The sequence below is a fragment of the Magallana gigas genome, chromosome 8 (genome assembly GCF_963853765.1).
Source record: "Magallana gigas chromosome 8, xbMagGiga1.1, whole genome shotgun sequence".
Classification (NCBI taxonomy): Eukaryota; Metazoa; Mollusca; class Bivalvia; order Ostreida; family Ostreidae; genus Magallana; species Magallana gigas.
In genome coordinates this window covers 12427567-12449190 of record NC_088860.1, presented here as the reverse complement: position 1 = coordinate 12449190, position 21624 = coordinate 12427567, and positions in this window count along the sequence as shown.

The window sequence follows — 21624 nt, the reverse complement described above, 5'->3', positions numbered from 1 at the left end:
GCTGAAAAATTGGAGGCTAAAATAACAGTACTCTAAAACTATTGAGTTATGAAAATTGTCCATTTTCTTCCTTGAAAACCTTCCGCCACAAATAAAAATAAAGTCCCTTACTAAACTCTGTAAATATATAATTTTCTTTTAACAGTTGTATTCAATATGGTTTATTTGGCATTGTAAAATATGAATATACAAATAGAATTATATATGATGCAAAATTTTTATATAAGAGGTGACATAAAATAGTTACCCCAAAAGAGAGGAGCGAACCTCTAACTACATTTTTGTAGTATTTATTATATCGCTTATTTGTACGAAAATTTTACAGAGAGCATTTAGTAGATATATTATTTGAAAGGACAGTACTTATGATCGAAAATTCCCTATATTTTATATACGTTTTATATTCGTTTAAGTGTTTAAATGTAGATATCTAATTCTAACCTCCAACTCTGCCGCTCAAAACACAGTGATTCAATGTGAAATTGTGTTCAATGTATTCGATTCTTTAAAGGACACCCGTACTTTAAAGGGACCTAGACGAATTTAGCTAAACATTTTATTTTTGCCATTTCTAATGTCCAGAACTGTTAATTTGTGTACTAGTATTTAAATGCTTCGTCAAAATTTAAAATTCAAATACCAAGTTATTAATAAGATACTCAGTTTATTATTTTAAATTTTTTTTTCCAAACATAGCTCGAGACTTGTTAACATATGTGTTGTATTTGTAACAGTTTCAATCAACTGTTGCTTTGTTTTGTAAATAGTTTCATTTAGGAACACATTGAAACAGATTATTTTGTTTACCACGATTTATTTTATCAAAGAAATGGCGATTTTATGTTGTTGTTTTTTTGCTTTACAACATTTGTTAACAAATATAAGAGAGCTTAATATTATATATATATATATATTTTTTTTTTTTGGGGGGGGGGTGGGGTTCCACAGGAGATTATATACAACAGAAAAAAAGGGGTGATCTTCATTTCTAGTGTGTTTGTGTGTGTGTGTGTGTGTGTATTTATATATATATATATATATATATATATATATATATATATATATATATATATATATATATATATATATATATATATATATATATATATATATAGTTTGTTAGTTTAAAGTACAGGTGTCCTTCAAATAATCGAACACATCTAACACAATTTCACATTAAAGTACTGTGTTGTGAGCGGCAGCGTTGGAGGTTAAGATCAGATGTCTACGTTTTATCACCTAAACGAATCAGTTAGATTAACTGGATAATTTTGCGTGTATATATAAAACATAGGGAATTTTCGATTCGTACATGTGACATAAGAGGAGAGCTTGTTACCGGTATATTCACGACGATGGCTCGCAACGTGTGTTTGTGGACGGTTCTGTTGACCATTCTTGTTAGTCCTACCCTCCAACGATCACTAAGGGCTTCAGGTGAGTTTTAAAACTGCTAATGCATGCGCAAATCTTAATTGGGGGAGATGAAGGCTCCGACGGAGTTTTTAAATTTACATAGTAAAATGATAAAACATAGGCCCCGGAAACATAATCATCCCTCGGACCCCCCCCCCCCCCCCCCCCCACCACCAAACACCCGAAAAAATCTTGATTCGCGCATGTAAAGAAATTTACAAGTTTGAATAAGATTAATATAACAGCACTCTTGTAATCAAGTAAAATACTTAACAGAAAAAAATGAATTCCCATTTATTTTTTGCTTTAATTACCTATTATACATGTTGTGTGACTTTGCCTTTAACATTAACAGTGCTTTTCCATATCAACAACCCATAAACTTCATCTCTTATTTACCATATGCATTTAGTTTGTTTTCTTGTTTTATTAAGTACAGGACTACGTGTCTCCACTCAGAGCGTTTCGTCTTTACGTAGGAAGTCTTTGTGAACCTTGCGAAAACTCCTGCAACAAAGAATTGTGTGAATTGTATAACAAACTTCTTACATCAACAACAAGTGAGTAGAAATGATTCAATTATGAAGACTTCTGTAATTTTTATCGTAATACGATATGATTTTTTTAATAGGATGTATAGTTAAACTTACGAAAGACTAATAGGACCACATAATTTTTTTTATCTCGTAATTGCGAGAAAAGATCTCGTTAATACGAGTTAATTATCTAGTTACTACGAGAAAAGATCTCGTTATTACGAGAAAAGATATCGATATAACGAGTTAATTATCTCGTTATTATGAGAAAAGATCTCGTTATTACGAGAAAAGATATAGTTATTACGAGTTAAGGTAGTCCATCCATAACTAAGGCAAATTTAACAATTTTGAATGATCTATACTACATGTGTGTATGCAGTCAATTAAATGAACTTTTTGCACTAAATTTTTTTGTAGATTTGTATGCCCTTTAGGAAAATTTTAAAAAATCATTTTCTGAAATCATGTATGGTAAACTATGATTTATTTTAGCTTATTCGAAGAAAGGGAAAGTTTTTGCAACTTTTTACCAAGAGAAATGTTAGAAAATTACTTGTACTAAAGAAATATATTTGAAAATGCATGTTCCCCATAAACTCAGTTAACTTCAACATATGATAAATTTATCAATATTGAATTTTTTTGAAAGATTTCAAAGGTGAATCTTTATTATTTAATAAACTCCTTAAAATCACACTAAGATTTTAGTGATCAAACTGCCAATCTTTTAGATATGAAATATGATAGTTATGGATTGACTACCTTAATTATCTCGTTATTACGAGAAAATTCAAAATGACGCGTTTCATTGTTCTATTCTATTTATGTAAAGTGTATGAACTACTGCAATGTTTCTTATTATACACATCCTTAGCATAATCATCGTTTAAAAGCGTACTCATACTTTGATATAAAATCGGACCAAGCAGTTTTAAAGAAATTTCAGAAGAAGTAGCAAATTAAAGCAGATTGATTAATAAATTCATTGAACTGTTTATTAATAAGAATGATATATGTTATTTGTTTTCAGACTCCAAAGTGTTAAAATACAAAATCAATTATTTTTTAATATACATGTAGGTTCTGTATGAACATATAAAATACAATACGGGTAAATCCTATATATCCATGATTGAAACTATATACGTAGTCATTAAAGTCCTCTGTAACTAATAGAATTGTGTTTTTACGATTAAGGACTACCTGGTATTTACTTCGGAGTGGGATTATAATATATTAGTTAAAATCTTTTTTCACTTATTCATATAAGTGAAAAAGATGAAATGTCAAATCCAATCATTTTATGTAGAAATTATTGAATAATGATCGTTGTTATTTAAATATTAATCAAAATTAAATCAACGTTTCTGGAAAGAAAAAGATAGACTGAAAGGATAATCCAGACGACTAGGTCTTTTTAGAAACGCACCATTCTATATCAATCTTCCCTCGTAACAACGAGATCTTTTCTCATAATTACGAGATAATTAACTCATAATTACGAAATAATTAATTCGTGATAACCATATCTTTTCTCGTAATAAGGAGATAATTTCTCGTAATAACGAGATAATCTAACTCGTAATAACGAGATCTTTTCTCGTAAAATACGAGATAAATATATTTTTTATGTTGCTCTATTTGTCTTTCGTATAAAATTGAACTTTTATCAAAAATATTGATTTTGTTTTTCAACAGTTCGTCCACGGACAATCACTGTTCCAATCCCTACAGGCTTAATCCACTCAAACTAGACGAAAATGCGACACTGCTGACAATCTTTCCGGATCCTTGACTATTTTAACTGATACATACTGGTACATGTACATTAAAAGGACGTGATAGTTGTGGCAATTTTTAGATAATGTTAATTTCACCGAGAAGAAGAATTCTGAATATTATTGTTAATATAAAAAGACACCCCCCCCCCAAAAAAAAAACCGGACACGATTTTAGGAATACCAATTCAAAACAGCTCGTCTTCATATAAATATGTATATCTTATTAAAATGTAAAATTTAAAGTTTCAATTAAATATCATCTTACTGATTTGAATCAGTTGTCACTTCAGAAGATCTGTATTAATAACTGAATACAGTGTTTACATCATTAAGCAGTAATGCACACTATCAAAAATACAATCATATAACAAAATGCAATTTGTATACAATCATTAAATAAATAAAAATGATGATAATATACAATCACAAAATTTATAACAAAAATGCAGTTGGTATAAAATTAGTAATAACTAGACTTTGACCCGTGCGTGCACGGGTTGACATTGCATATTATATCGGATATTGACGAAATAGATACATCGACACACCGTATTGCTGACATTTACATAACCAAGCTTTAAGCCTACAATAATGCTAATAAATTCACTACCCTCTGCTTAGTAAGAATAATCTAACTGTGTCTCGGGACATGCCTTCACCACAGTTAAACTGTTAAAATGCCTCCCATATACACGTAATGTAGCAAAAAGTTACAGAACCACTCAGAAACGATTTTTGAGAAAATTAATGAAGCTGCATTGAAAATAACAGCCAAATTATTCATAACAAACGATTTTAGGGCTGTAAATACCTTTCACCTGAAAATTTAATTCATATTTATGAAGAATTCAACAATTTTTCACCAACATTTTTACTCGCTTCGAATTTACACATCATGTGACATTCGGAACTCTCGGAATTTTTTCATATTAAATGCACTGAGTTAGAGTTATCTCCCGTATTTCCTTTGATTGACAGAATAATTATATGACATACATAAATAACACGTTCATGTATTTGTAATATATCGTTTCTGAGTTTATCCATGCAAATGTGATATTGTGGAAACAAAAACTAAAGAGCCTCTCGTGATTTAGTGTGAATGTAATGCGCATGCGCAAGATTGTAAAAATTCAAGTAATCCAGATGATATCCGGATTTTATAAAAGGAATTTTCGTTGATTATTATTTAGCGAAGCTTGATTGAGAAACAATAAAAACAAATTGGTTATCTTCAAGTATCGATTCTGTTTAAAATATATAAAACAAAAGACAGTACTCTTCCGATTTATCGGTTTTAAAGCCCAAAAAATCGAGTCTATTTTTTTTTAATATAGCAGTATAGATACAACATTTGGAAAATCTTTACAAATATATTGGAAAGAAATTGAATAGAGCGATAAAGCGTCAGGCACACCCAGACTCTTACACATGGAAAGATATTAGTGGGCTGAGTATAAACATTAAAATGAGAGTTAATCTGATCAATTAGAAACATGAAAACATAAGACATGGATGTTTCAACATGTAGAAATATGCCAACAGTGAAAAATACAACAACAAAAACATATCATAAATAACAATAGTTGGATACATTTTATAATAATGATTTACGATATGATATAACAGTTACATTTAATAAAATTATTTATTTACTGTGAACTTGAAATCTAAAAAGTCTTCTACTAAACTGAACAGGATATAAAAAATAACAGGGACCCCCTAAGTTAGAGCGAAAGTGATGAAACCATTTTTCAATCAGGTTATGGTTATTTTTTATAAGGTGTCAAAATCACAAGAATCGTATCGTGCTGTGTATTTGTAAATGTACATTATTGTCGTTTGAATGACTCAAACAATAATCGCATATTTGTATTTAGCGTATCATGAGCAAATGAGCAAATTCTGAACACTTGGAATATAGAATTACCAAAAATGTAGAGATCTATTTTACTACGCTTTCTCAAAATACCAAACAAAAAAGTATCTAGTGGTAATCCGAAATATTTCACTTTTTCTGTGACTATGCATGTACATAGTACAATGTATATTCTGATACCAAGGTACCGTTTATTTGTTTGCAGGAACATGTATTTTGTTATCTATCGAATATGTATAGTAAAAAGCAAATGAACTATGACGTCTTTTCTAAACAACAAAACTGTGATACCAACCAAAGAGACCAAACATACAAGATCCTATTTTGAATAGGCAAATAATGCTCAAAGCTCTACAAGCGGACTATTGCAACGGAATCTGAGGAGTGAAGAAAACATATTTATGTTTCAGTAAAACTCCAATACTTTCCTCAGGGTAGAAGGGCAAAAATCACCCAGTTTTATTTAAGGCATAAATAAGTATGAAAATTTTCCGTTTTCCGTTTACTCTAACGGTCATCAGAAATTTATTTTCAAGTTGAAAAATTTGATTATCATCCCTAAGTATTTGGCTTTAATAGATTTAATTAAAATATTAAATCAAGTGGAAATAGTATCATTGTTTTTAATACTAGTAGTACAGTTTGTAAAATTAAGGCATTTCGATGTGATTATTAATTTGAACGTTTTTGTCAAAGATATTTTGTAAACCTTGTTATTCTTTTTTGTAAAATGATTTACAAAAACGTAACAGATAAATATATCCAAAGATACAAACTTGGCCTGGAACATTCTAACTTCATAATTTGCTATTGAAACAGTTGCTACAATATTTTCACAGGCTTTCTCGTACATTTCAAAAACTCGTCTCCTCACCAGAGCAGTCTCCCCTTATAAAACGTTTGTTTAAAGATACTAAACATCTTCACTTGGTAACACCAATGTTTGGACATTGATTATGTAGACATTGAATAAATGTAAGCATTCAGTGCGTGCTTTTTGTAGTTATATATTATCGCAAGAGAAATATTGGAAGCGCTTTCCAATTGCGTTTCGTCTGATTTCGAAAATGATTACAATATACGGAAGGTAGAACTCCACAAAATTTGGAGGTAGTTGCAATGTGTTAATAACTTTCATATATATATATATATATATATATATATATATATATATATATATATATATATATATATATATATATATAAATATATATATATATACACCCATTAACTTACTTTATTGACACTGTTTATTTTACGGTGTGCGATCAAATTTTCTACATCTACATTTTCTACATCATCACACTCGGATATGAATATTCCAAAATTATAACATCGTTCTCTGAACCTGATGACGAAGTACACAATAAATAACATTTGCATTTGAGTGCGCCCCTTGCCTTGTGTCTCAATGATTTAAAGATTCGCATCATGCAACTCGTTTGGGTCAAATTACGGCTATGATAACATATAGATTCGTATCTCCATCATTAAACCAGGAAAATTCACCACTGAATTTACAAATAAAAGAACAACATGCATCGGAGGGAGAAGCGAGACAGTTTTTCTTATTCATTTCTCATGGACATTTGAACTGTATGTTAATTGTTCACCGCTTCAAAACTCTCAGGATCGGTCAAACAGGTTCTGTGGTTGTGGTGGGGATTACCCATAACTTTTGATAATTTTCCATCCGGTGAAGTTTCTGTTAATTTACACGCTTTACATCGGCCATCTTGTTATTGGACCGTTCCGATGAAAAGGAAACGAACAAAACACTTTTACGATTAGGTTCGATTTAATTATGGTGTTTCTGGAGGGAAACGTGTATGCATGTACACGCACCACAATTGTATGTTATGTTCAACATTTAAAAAAAAAAGTAAACCACTGATATGTGTTTATATATTCAAAGCATGTTGTAGAAATTATTTAATCTATACACGTCATTGAAAAAAACCTACAGCATACAAATACATGTAAACATTGTTTTCTAATGTCAAAGTAGGGTATCAATACACTATGCCAGCATCAATGCAATAATATTTCATTTGTGGCCACAATGAGTAGATTATACCTTGTTTTTAAGAAAACCTATTTAAATTTACCCTAACATAGATGTACACATTTAAATAGAGAACAAAAATCGAAACCATTAACGGACAAAATTAAGCTCCTTAAAACATTTTTTAAAAACAAATTATTTATTGTTTACCTAAATACTTTGATAATAAATATTACACATGCACTGACTCTAAAGGATATAACAAAACTATTGTATCAGAATTTTATAGCTCACGTAAACAATTTTGCAATCAATTAAATAAGTAATCGCACCCGATACTGAAAGCACAACAATGCAACTGTCCGTACGTAATGATATAATGTTTATTTCCATTAAGATATATATGTATAATAAGTGGCTTGTTTCTACAGACTCACATATTGACTATACAGATCTTTGCAGAAATCAATTATAAAACCATTATACTGCTTTGTATATGTATAACACTAATGTAATATTACGTATTGTCCTCGATAGAAATATTTTTATCATTCCAATAAACACTAAAACATTAGAATTGTTCTGTAGATAAGAAATCTTACCTGGATGACTTAGTGAGTGGACGTAGATTTGGTTAACCAGAGCAGCCACCAGGTTTATTGCCAATGCCACTCTCGATTTCATTTCAGAACTACATCGAAAGATTTGTTAATGTATCAAAACGGACACCCCTTCTATAAACAAAATCTTTTATCAATTATTATGGTTTGATAGATTTTAAGAGAGAAGAATTCTTAGCAACAACATGGTTTAAACAGACGGCTCATGAGCCACATTGATTATCTGTCCATATACCATTTTTATATCAACTGTAACATTAACATTTTTTATTTTAAAACTATTTATAGATATAACTTACACTCTCTAGAATTATAAGAAATAGAAAAAGTCTAATATGAGATATTTTCCTGGTCAATTTTACATCAAAATACTAAATAAAAAAGACACACTTTATCCCATTTTACCTAAAACTTTATTTTTACTGATTAAAGATAGGTAGACCTTAGTTAAACTTGCGATATGCATGTATCGAGATCGGATTTACTATTTTGGTCGCCCTCAATATCTTAGGAAGAATTTTCTGTATCGTTGAACCACCCCCAACCAAACTAAAATTTATCCCCTCTTTTTACTCAAAAAAGCTGATTGGTTAATCCAAAATTCCTAAAAGGTTTCATGCTAATCGCTATTCATGAAAATTTTACAGTGAACCTTGTTAATGTTCGCATATCTATCTATTTAACGATAACATTAATTAGTTTTCGAGAACACAAAGGTGTTCTCTAAGAATATCTGGCTCTGAATGTTCATCTCTTTGTGATATCCTTCTAAACTCTAAGAAACAATGTACACTCAAGCTTTTCACATATCTCAACATCCATATAGTTTATCTTAAATTGAAAACAGTATCAAAAATAACCATATATGATTTGATGAAAATTAGTCAAATTGTTAGAATGTTTTTTTTTCAAAAATGTTTTTAACATCCTGTGTTGGTCTAATGCTAACATTATTTTTTCGTGCAAACGGCCGAAAAGACATGAGAAGGGCATGGTCACGAGTTAAGTCAACTTTGGCCCTGTTTTTAATGTTTAAAATGCTTAAGAAATGCATTTCTAATGACTAATCACACTTAAGTGTCAGTCATAGAGCTATAAGCAAGATACAGAGCTCACAATTGTCATGTAAACAAGGCTTGTGTTTTGTTTAGATTGGTTTAATATGCTAGTAAAAGTTATTTTTTTAAACAGATTTTTTTTATAATATAGAATTGTAAGCTCGCTTAAAACGCAACGACTGACTCTCTAAGGATTTTGGTTTACTATAAGAAATGCTATACTGAAGCATTATAAACATATGCGCATTAAAACAGAAAAATAATTTTTGACCATGCCCCTTTAAGTTGGGAAAGTTTTTTTATGACCTGACAACTAATTATTTAATCCAAGAGAATTTACCAGTAGTAGATTTTAGCAGTAGTTTATATAAACCTAAAATGTTTTGCCTTTACTAGATATGTTCATACCTTGTTATATGTTAAAACCTTGGGGTAGTGTTTTCTATCTCATTTTATGTTAAAGAATATACATAAGCTATTTATATTTGTTACGTGATAATTAGATGGCAGTGATGTAATGCTCGATATTTATTGACATCTTTTCAAACGGAAAATACAAAGATTTCGGTCTGATTCAATACAGGTAATCAATTTCACAATTTTGTATGTTGAATTGGAAATAAGATGCTAAATTGCACATATCTTTCCTTAACCTACATGTACACGGCTCTTCATCTCAATTAAATAAAAAACCACGACCAGCAATCCCTCTTTGATTTCATAACACGTTTGTTGATAAACTATGAAAGATAAATTTACACTTTGCCGCATTATTTGTTTTGTTCGTACAATTGATATGCATTAAAGGTGTAAGTTCTTGAGATATAAATCTTAATAGGCAATTCTGACGAACAGATATACTGAAAATAATTATAGTATGTCCGTGTAAACAGATATCCTTTTGTATTCTGTCACATTAAGATATATATCAATTAATTACATATTGACTATCAATTAACAGTGATCATTATGATAAATAAAATGTACAACAGCCACCCAACCCCACCAAAAAAAGAAAAATAAATATCTTTCAGCTTAAATATTGATCAACGTTGTACTTTAAGATCTAAATAAAAGTTGCCTTTCTAAATGTAAACTAAATTACAATTGAAATAAATGACCAAAAAAGTTTTCAATTCCGCGGTTCAAATGTTTTGCACCAAATCGCGAGAATATGAAGTCGCAAACACTGATTTTTCATCAATATTTTATAAAATTTACACCTGTCCGAAAAATAAAAGCTACATCTTATTAAATATATTAATTCCTCGAGGTTAATTAGGAGTCTACATTACTTTTTATTATCTTAAAAGCCCAAAGTAAAAATCAAAAGAGCAAATTTTTTAAAACTTCTCCTGTATTTAATTGGATTGAATTTTGTAAACAAAAGAAGTACACGTGTATGCTTATAACGTTATCTTGTCCGCTATCACAATTTGCCTGTTACCAACTGTCCGTCTTGTTCAAGGAATTCGTAATAGTTTGTCCGCCGCTTCAAAATATCCTCTTTTTTAAAAAAATCTTCACATAATGTCCGCTATTATTAAATGTCAGACGACATCTCAGTTTAAAATATTGTCACATTATATCCGCCGCCATGAAATATCCTCTTTTTCTTCAGGAAAAAAGAACCAATTTTAAATGTCCTCACAAATGTTTACTTAATCAATATTAACAGGCCAAATTGTTCCCTTCTTGATTTGTCGGCCAATTTAAAATTCGTTATAGTTATAAAGAGAAAAAAAACTACAATCCACAATGCTGTTAGCATTAAATTTTAAGAACTTTGATAATTGATTTTAAAAGCCGAATGGTCTAACGGCATATATTTAATTAATAAATTGTCAAGAACTATAAATATTACACCAAATAGAAATGTTTTAATTTGAAAAAAGTTCCTGTTCATTATGGTAGTAAAAGTGAGGTGAAAATTATTTAATATCCTAATTAATTTGCCACCAGTTTTATTTCAATATCAAACGTGATTTAAAAAATTATTTTTATGTTTATAAAATTCGGATCCTAATACGTGATGCGGACGTCATTTTTGCAGACTTTGGAGTGCCTTTTGAAGAACAGTGGTTTGGTATTGCAGAGATGACAACCTCTAAATCCTATCTAAACCTAATCTTCAAGATTTTTAGATACAACCTGGATTTCATATATGATTTATTTCATCTTGCATTAACAGGGTTGAACGGTCGTTTCTTTTGTCAAAGAGCTCTATATAATTAAAATATGAAGAAATATGTTTGATTTCAAAGCTTAAATACTTTTTTTGTGTCCGGATATGTAATTCTCGGTGATAATCCTTTAAACCCTCTAGATCTAAAAACCACTTTCACAGTTTTCTTCCTAATTTTCTAACCGGTTATACCAACACTTTGAACAATTTCCATTGTATGTGATGAATTTATGTTACTTAGCTTTTAACCAAAATTAACTATAATGATGCTGAAATGTGTTTAAATTAAGCTTGTAAAATGCATCTTAATGTTTAGAATAATACTAGTACCCCAAAAAGATGGGCATTCTGGGCTAGATAGTCTTTAAGAACGATTTTGTTTTTCGAAAACGAAACGTATAGTGAAATAAATATACAAGCAAACAGAAAACGGGTTGAGCTTTTGAAATTTCATATATTAACATGATATTTTTATAGAAATTTTAGATTAGCCAATCAGTTTGAGTAAAAAGAGAGGATACATTTTGATTTAGTTGGGTGTGGTTCAACAGAAAATTCTTCCTACGAAAATGAGGGCGGCCGAAATTGTAAAACTGATTTCGACACATGCATGCCACATGTTTTACTTGCATGTAGGTCCACCTATCTTGAATCTTAAAGTTTTAGGTAACGAAATTATGAGTGGAAAATCAAAGTGTGTCTTTTTTATTCAGTATTTTGATTTAAAAGTAACTTTGAAAATATCGTATATCAAAATAACCAGAGTAATTTTTTTAAAGTTTTTTTTATATACAGTTTGCAAATGTAAAATTTTACAATTGATATAAAAATGGTATATGGACAGATGAGCAATGTGGCTTATGGGCCATCTGTTCAAACCATGTGGGTGTTGAGGATTCATTAGCAGTCTCATCTCACTTAAAATCTATCGAACCATAATAAATGACAAAATTTGGTGTATATAAGAGTCATCCGTTTTGATAAGTTCACAAACATTTCAACCGCAGTTCGAAAATGAAAATGAGAGTGGCATTGGCAATTATCCTGCTAGATGTTCTTGTTAACCAAATCTACGTCCATTCCCTGAGTCTTCCAGGTAAGATTTGTAATCTAAAGAACAATTTAATTGTGTTATTTTTCAGTTTTCATTAAAAACTTTAAAAAAATCCATCGAGGAGAATACGGCAATTGCAATCAATACGTATACGGCTGAAATGGATGTTGTAACTGACTTCTGCAAATATCTGTATTATCACAGCCCATACGAGTTCTAAAAACATACCACTATTTCTAAATATTTCAAATGAAATCAAATTTTTGTTATTAGGTTCGAAAAATTGAGAAGACAGAACAACCAAACCGTTTACGTGCTTTCTGTATCGCTCGCATGAACTAATCTAATGAATTGCAAAATAGTCTACGTTAGCTTAAAAATAATTTTATCATAATAGTTCAGTTATCTCTTTTACAGCCAGTATTATTCAAATATTTTAATCACCAATGAAGATATTTCAAAAAAAAGGAAGGATGTCTTTTTTTACAAAGATTTCTATTTTGTCCGTTTATGATGGAAATTTCTTGCTCTCTTTAAAAATATGTATATCTTTGTATAGGTAAATTTCTTTTTTATTTAAAATTGCCGATATCTTATCTGATTTACTTTTGGTTTTTTTTTAATTGAATACTTTTACTGAAAATCGGTTTTCTCTAGAAATATATATTATATACTCATTGGGGCGAAATATAAAATTTTAGCATTGCAATGGAACTAGCATAGAGTATATTATATAAACTGTTCTCTGACAATAAAAAACCATGTGTACAAAGTTTGTAAGCCGTTGTTTAAAGCAATATAAGCTGCAATTTTCATGTTGTAATTTAAAAAAAAAAATGTTATTTTGTACTAAAATGACAAAAATTATCATGGTTTTAAAATTTCAGTTAGCTCTGTTTTTGTGGTAAAAGCCATTAAGAAGCCTTAATTGGAGCAAAATTGAATTATTGTCGTCCTGTACAAAAATTGATCTGCTATATATTCCTTATAAGTGAAATCTTTTTCCTGACAAAATTTAATGATTTTTTCAAATCTTATTTATCAAAAAAGTTTAAGTTACAGGCAGACTTATCATACAAGCAGGTTTTTTGCAGCAAAATAAAATTCTAAAAAATACAGCTCGTATTGCTTTAAAAGAATATCGTGCGTGGATAATAAAAATATATACAAACACAAATGTAGCGTGAGTACATGCATATACGAATTCCTTCAGATATATCTTGGTTAATTAAGTCGAATTTCATCTTTAATAGTGTTTTGTTTGTTTTATTCTTCCATCAGAAAGATCATTCAGCATGTCTGCCCAGTTAGCAGATGCATTATGTAAAACGTGTAAAGAGTCATCTCAAACACCTGATGAAATGAAAACGTGCTTTCCAATGTTCTGTGTTAATCCTACTACCAGTATGAATCCTAACACCAGTACCACCACCACAGAACCTAAATGACTGCTCCAGGGAGTTTTGAACTGTTTAACAACCTAACATTCAGTTTGAATGTCCACGAGGAATGAATAAATTGAATTAAAAAATAATTGCCTCGCTTCCTCCATTCGATTCATGTTGTGGTTATATTTGTCTATTCAATGAAGAATTTTCATTGATTAAGGATATATATATATATATATATATATATATATATATATATATATATATATATATATATATATATATATATATATATATATATATATATATATATGTATATTCGGAAAGTTAATTGGAATTAAAATCAATGTTTTGTTCATCCCAAGGTTCCATAAGTTTGCATACACTGTTCACTTATGTGCGGTTTGTCATCTTATCATTTTGTATATAGCCAAAGTTTTATTTTGGCATTGAATACAGAGAAGTGAAAGTGACTTATTGGTGAATCTATACCTTAAAAGGTACAGCATGCAATGCAATCACATGAAAAAAGAATTTTTAAATTTTTAAATTCAAAACAACTTGCTAGGAATTATTAAATGACCTGTCGTCCGTTTGTCCATACGTCTGTTTCTCCATCATTTTTAGGGCCATATTTCTGCACTGAAAATCAAAATCAAAATATCCACGTCATAAAAAGATCGCCCATTACTTGATGGTTTACATGAATGATACTTTCTCTTTTTCAATCAAATTATGTTTTCCGAGTTTGTGATTGGTGTACGTACATGTAAAGTGTCACACGTCATTCATATAGAGTGCACGTTATCTACTTCACAAAACGACGTCTGCGATACCCGTAATAAATCATTAATGTGTTTAAGTCATTTTTTAAAGACAACAATTTCCTTATTGTTTCCGTTGATAAAAAAGTAACAGATTTACCTTTTATTTAATCAAGGAGAGTAACTTTTATGTATACATAACTCGCGCACAAAATTCTAACGACCCCACCCCCTCCCCCCCCCCCCAAAAAATAATAAGATGGCCAACTAGAAAAAAAAAAGAGAAAACATTCCTAATTAATTAATAAATGTAAAACTTTTAGACAATGAAATCAGTCTAAACCGTACTTGAAATGGAAAAATGCAGAAATTATATTTTCTTCCTAATATAAGTTATGGATTATCTTTCCTCTCTTTTTTCTCATAAAATTATGCTTTTTTAGGAATTGACAATAAAATCCAAATTATAGATCGACTTACCAAATATTAACATAACTTATGGAAAATATTTTTTAATTGTCTTAATACTTGCCAATTTTTATAGGGGCAAGCTTATATTTTTAAAAATGTAGAAAGTTACATATTGTACTGAATTGGATGTGAAAAGGTTAATTTGTTAAAGTGGAATAAAATTTACATTAGCATACAGTGAATTTTAACTTAAGGTTATTGATTCTTATTTATACATTGAACCTTATACCTTATGCCTTTTGGAGATGGAAGGAGTGATGCATTTTGCAAACAGTAAGGTTGCATGAGGCCCCATTTCAAATTTAAAAGACTTTTTTACTATTGGTTTTGACTGACCATGGGCCTTTCCAGCAAAGAAACCAACTTAATTTTGGTTGAAAAAAAGCCATTTCATTTTTAGGCGGAAGCGCCTATTGCAATTGCTTTCATGACCTTCTACGTCATAGGTCAAATTCCTGCCCTTTTTCATGGTAAACTATCGGATGTTTTTAAAACTAAGGGCACACAACTCTATAACCCCCCCCCCCCCCCCCCCCCCCACTGTTCGAGCTCCGTTGCAACATCGTTTAAACATCGTTTCTGATAATAGAACTGTGGTATGTCTCTAAATTTTTACTTCATCGTTTTTAATTATCCATTGAAAATGCCCATAGCAGAGATTTACGTTTTTGATAGTACAGGAACGAACGATAACTCTTGCGATGGTATGCGACATAAACAAAGGATAAGCACGGAGTCTGATGCCTGTAGATGAAATTTCGAGGGAAAAAATAGTTCAATTTGAAATTGCGTGTTTATGAGTACAGAAGGAAAAACTGATAGGGAAACAGGTAATGAATGCTTTAAAAAAAACAAGGGTGTAAATAAATCTATTAATAAATAAAAGATTATTAGAATGATACAATGCCTATAAATTATTTGTAAACATACCAACGTTTCGCGAAGTAATCTCAGACAATACTGCATAACGTTATACAGTGTAAAATTTTTGTCAACAAACCCACGTTGAGAACAATTGGTGACTGTCCATCTTCGACATACGTAAGGTAAGTTAGGTAATTAATGTGTTTCTTCTCATTGTATAAACGTTTACCTCATCCGAAATTCCTCTTACTCTAATCCCCGCTTGTATAGTGTGAGGTGCGGAGGGGACATGTCACAATATAAAAGCGGGGGTTAGAATCAGAGAAATCTCAGATAAGTACATAAATTTTATGCAAGAATTTATATTGTTTGTGTTAGGCATTCATCGATAATTCTGAAATGTTGATCTTTTGTTATGAATACTGCACAAGGCGAGGCCTACAGGATATCTTTAAAGATTAAAATTTAGCACAATGGAATCGCATATAAAGGAAGATAACATTTCCTTTTTTTAAACCTTTAATATTTTGTGACATCTTTACAGATCTATATGTTCATATGGTGATTTATAATATGTTACGAACTGCACTGTATGATATAGGGTTCATTCATTTTGCTTACAAAAAATTACAATACTTAGCTTGGTTTAAAAATGACTCATGAACAATGCAAATGAATTTTCTCTAAAAATATCTCAAATATAGCTTTTAAGTATCATACAAGATACAATTCATTGGTTGATATAATAAATATTCCAGATAGGCTATTGCAAAGATATTAAATTGAACATTTAGAAAAATTAATATGATTTTTCCTTTTACCTACTGTATTTACTTGTATCTCAGAATTACCTTATCATTACTCTATAATGAAAGTGACTAAAATTTCCTATGGAAATTTCTCTACATCATAATTTATATGATAATTTTGATGACTGCATCTTTTGTTTTTAAATTTTAAAATTTTCAATTCATTAGAGCTTGGACTATATACCGGCATATCTTTGATTTACCATGTTCATGATTAATTGCAATTCTAAAAAGACTCAATTATATACCTGACAATGATTATAGATAATTACCTTACATATATCTATTTGTTTTATATGTATATGTTCTTTCAGATGAATGTCAAGAAACTTATTAACGTTAACTGACAAGAGGGGACAATGAGAGCTCAATATCATTCTTCATCTCTGGTGAAGGGGAGAGTTGTTAAAGTTGGGTGCAAATGCAATTAAAAACTGAAGAATTTTGTAGAAAAAAAATTTAACTTTCATTTACAGTTCAATCACTATATTTTCCATTACTTGTATGTAATATACAAAAATAACCTTATAATTATTGATAATTCATATCGTGTGATCTTCTTATATATCTCATCCTTTATTTGCAAGATACATGTATACTTTTGAAAATAAATTATTTAAGGTAAAACACATATAAATATAAAATATTTTATAGATTAATTCTTTTTTAAATCCATGTTTTCTTTATTGGAGGTCAAATATATTGTAATTAAATATTTCTTGATAATATATCCATTATTCATTTTTCATCAACACATTTTAGAGTATCCTGCGGAAAAAGACAGTTGTCATTGGTATAATGGATGCAAGACAACACTAGTGAATTGAAATTGTTGTTACCACAAAAGGCACACTTCAGGATTAAACGCTTTCCAAAAACACCATTACGGCATGCAGCCATAAAGGGATTCTTTGAAAGTCTATGTTCTGTAATGGTGGAAGTTCTCTTGAAGATTCCATTAGTATTTAAATAAAAACTTAAAAGTTAAAAGTTCCAATGTCTTCAATACTAGAAACCTGTGATTTGACAGTACAACATGGAGCAATTGTAAAGGACACATAATTTGTACATTATTGAATATCAATATATAGTTATCCATAAATTACTGGGCTTTTACATTGTATTGTAATTCTCAACATTTGCATATATGTTTGATCTTTGTAAAATATGTTTGGTATACAGTACAGTAAGTAAATACATTCTTTCTAAAAAAGTTTTAAACATTTGTCAACAAAATATATGAACTGCAATCTGAGGATCAATTAGAGGTCTGCAATTCTCCACATATAAAATGACTTTGAAATCATCCTGTTACTGTTAAACTTGAGAATATATTAAGAAAACATCAAAATCTCTTTATTGAATACCTTTTTACAACACATTGTCCAGATATTTTGTGTTTTATTCTATGAAGCTGATTTCTCAATGGCTATTGCTTCTCAGGTAAGCAAAGTGACACACATATTATTTGATTCTGTAAAATACTGTAATTAAGTGATGTACAAATGTAACTTCTGCATTTTTGTGAAACATTATTGAAAAGAATAAAATACTACAGTTTCAGAAGTTCAGTTTACTAAATTCTAATACTATAACATTCTTTCATCATTTTGATGTCAAAATGAACATTTTTAATAAATCGGCATAATAAATGAAAATGTATTCCTGTAATTTCAGCTTGCATGTAAGTATCAACTGTTATACGAATGTACTACACAAAATAAATGTTTTGATGTGTAAATTGCTCTTCTCATTTAATCGTTATTTAAGGCGTGATCCAGACTAATCTGGTGCAGTAACAGAGTATTTCCACATTTACTACATGTATAAACCTTAATTGACATATTAGAATAGTGTTTTATGTTATCAAACTAATTCTTAAAAAGAAAATAGTTATAATAACACTATGACATTGACAACTTGCAATCATGCTTCCGCCTATCAGTACTTTCAGTACTTTGATAATTCTTACAAATTGTTTCATTTTAGAACAAATAACGATGATTATAATTTGCTTTAAAAAATATTACAAACTGCTTGATAATATGTAAATATTTGAAAAATTAAATATTTTATGTTTTTTATTATATAATCAATAGTATACCTTACCCTTGCTTATAAATCTCTCACATCGGAGCCAAATTTTCTGTTGTTTCTTACCCTACTATTGCATCTAGTCGCAAGATATTTAGAAGTAGAGAGTTGAGTTTTGAAAATTATCTGTTTTTATAGTTTATACCCTAAATGAATGGCTTTTGGAGGATGGAATAGTTAATTAATTTTGCAATCATTAACCCCCTTTTTTCAAAAGATACATATAAAATTATATGTCATAATTTGTCAAATATTTGTTTTGGAAGGAGCTAAGCCTTTATTACCTTTCATTGTGTTTTTCAATGCTTTTTAAAATATTGCCAAAAGGTTTGCCATAAACATAACCGAAATGAAAAAATGGGAACTCTATGGCAAATAGATATATAGAAGGCTTTCCGGGGAAGGGTTACCTGGCTATAAAAGGAAGAATATAACTTTTTAGCCAGCTTTTCGTTGGGGAAAATTTACTACATAGCCATTTCGTGGGGGAGGGGTTACTGCTTTATAAGCATTATTACAGGGAAAAAGATGGCTAGGAGAAAAGGCACTATGCAACACTGGTTCCTTGAATCAAGTTACCATTTTGATGATACATTAATTATAAACCCGTTTATTAAAAAGTACAATTTACATAGAAATCTTTTTTATCAATTTGACAACGTTTACTTATTGAACAAAACCATTTTTATACAAACACTTTCAAAAGGGGCATATAAAACAAACGTCGTTTATCGTGTATTACGTCATCAGTATCAGAGAGTGGTTATATGGATTTTGAAAACCAAAGTCTTGTGATCAGCATAATTGATAGTATCACACTGTTTAATGAACAGTACCAACAAAAAAAAACTTGATGGTAGGTTGTTGTGTTCTTACCGGACTTAAATGTACAATTATTGTTATTCCTCCTCCTTCCAACCGCTTTTTAAAAAAAATCAGATAAAAATAATTATTCAAAACGCTATTTCCTAGAAACTTTATCTGTTCAGAAAATTTCGGGGGGGGGGGGGGGCGGTACGTTCTGCACAAACACGCACTACCAGCATGATGTATGACAGGGGCCAAACACACTAGGATCATGTTGTAGACTTTTGTTATAGAAAAACATTTCTGTGTTTAATAGTTTATACAGTGCATCACATTCGTATGTAAGTACATGTAATAAACTTAACTTTTAAGTTTAAATAAACCTGTGCACAACGTATATTTCACCGTTTTCCATTCTCTCTTAAATGTATTTTTTACTGGAAATGATTTGTAATTAAAATTAAAGAAAATCAAACCTTGATAAGGATGTACATTTTTGAGATGAACATTCATTGGTCACTTCTATGAAAAGTTTGTCAATCAATAATTATTTGATAGTGATAATAACTCTATAGAATAAGGGTTAAAGGGGAATGTCACGATTTTGGTAAATTCAAGTTTACTATTTTTATTAATCAAAATGCTTTATGGATGTATTTTTAATGAGCAAGTAAAATTTGAGAGTCAGTCGTAGAGTTATGAGCAAGATACATGGGTCATGTCATGTAAACAAGGCTCGTGCCCTGTTTTGTTTACATAGGGTCAATATACGTATAAAAAATCTTTTTCAAGCTGAGTTGTCTATCTTCTTATTCATTTCAAGCATAAATAAACAGTTTTTAACGGTTTACACATTCATTTTAAGTCTTAAAATGGAAATTTCACTTCAATATTCAAAATGTAAACAAACGTTTTGCTTACATAACAAAGAATTGTAAGCTCTGTAACTCGCTTAAAACTCAACAAATGATGGTCAAATTTTTGTTACATTTTTTAAACATTAAAATTTTTAAAATGAATTTTGACCAAAATCGTGACCTTGCCTGTTTAAGATACAATAATTAGTTTTTCGTTCTATTTTTTTTTTACACAATTGAAGTATGCCAAAATTATTTCTAAAATTAATGGGAATAAAAATCCAGAAATATTTTTCACAGGATACAATTACTCGATTACTCAATTAATCAACTAAACAACCCATCTCCGAAAATCAAATAAATGCATGTGGTATATAAAATATGAGAACAAAGTGAATCAAAATAATATTGCTATATGCACATGCTCACAAAATGTAGCCTTTTGCAAAAAAAATGTATCGATATAATCGCTTGTTATCATACTCCTTGAAGAAAATTTCATATTAGCTTTATTCCATCCCTGCTTGAGAGAGGAAAACTGGCTGTGCATTAGTATTATTATTCCTCGCGTACATGATTTAGACTGTATAAAATATAATAGAAGAAAATTCACAAAAACATTATCAAATGTCTTCCATAATCAATTGAAGCTGGATATTCCTTAATCAAGAAATAAGTTCTATAGTTCCTAATTTTTAAAAGTATGATTTTTTTGTAGTCTGTGGCCGTTTATGTAGTTTTTGGTAATAGTTCTTCACATTGACGTCTTCTTTTCAAATCAAACTTTGGTACTGATAATCCTTTTGTAATTATTGGCTGCCAACTTTTGTTTCTTTAAGATCAAAAAGTTATGTGTAAAAGATATTTTGAAAGAACTAAAATAGCCAATAATTTCAAAACTTCTGAATTATTTACATCATTTATCATAAGTTTATGGTACTATATAAAGATATGATTTTAAAGATTGCTGGTACAAGATGTCTAGAAGATTAGAATCTTAAACAGGAACATATTCTAAGATATATATCTAAGA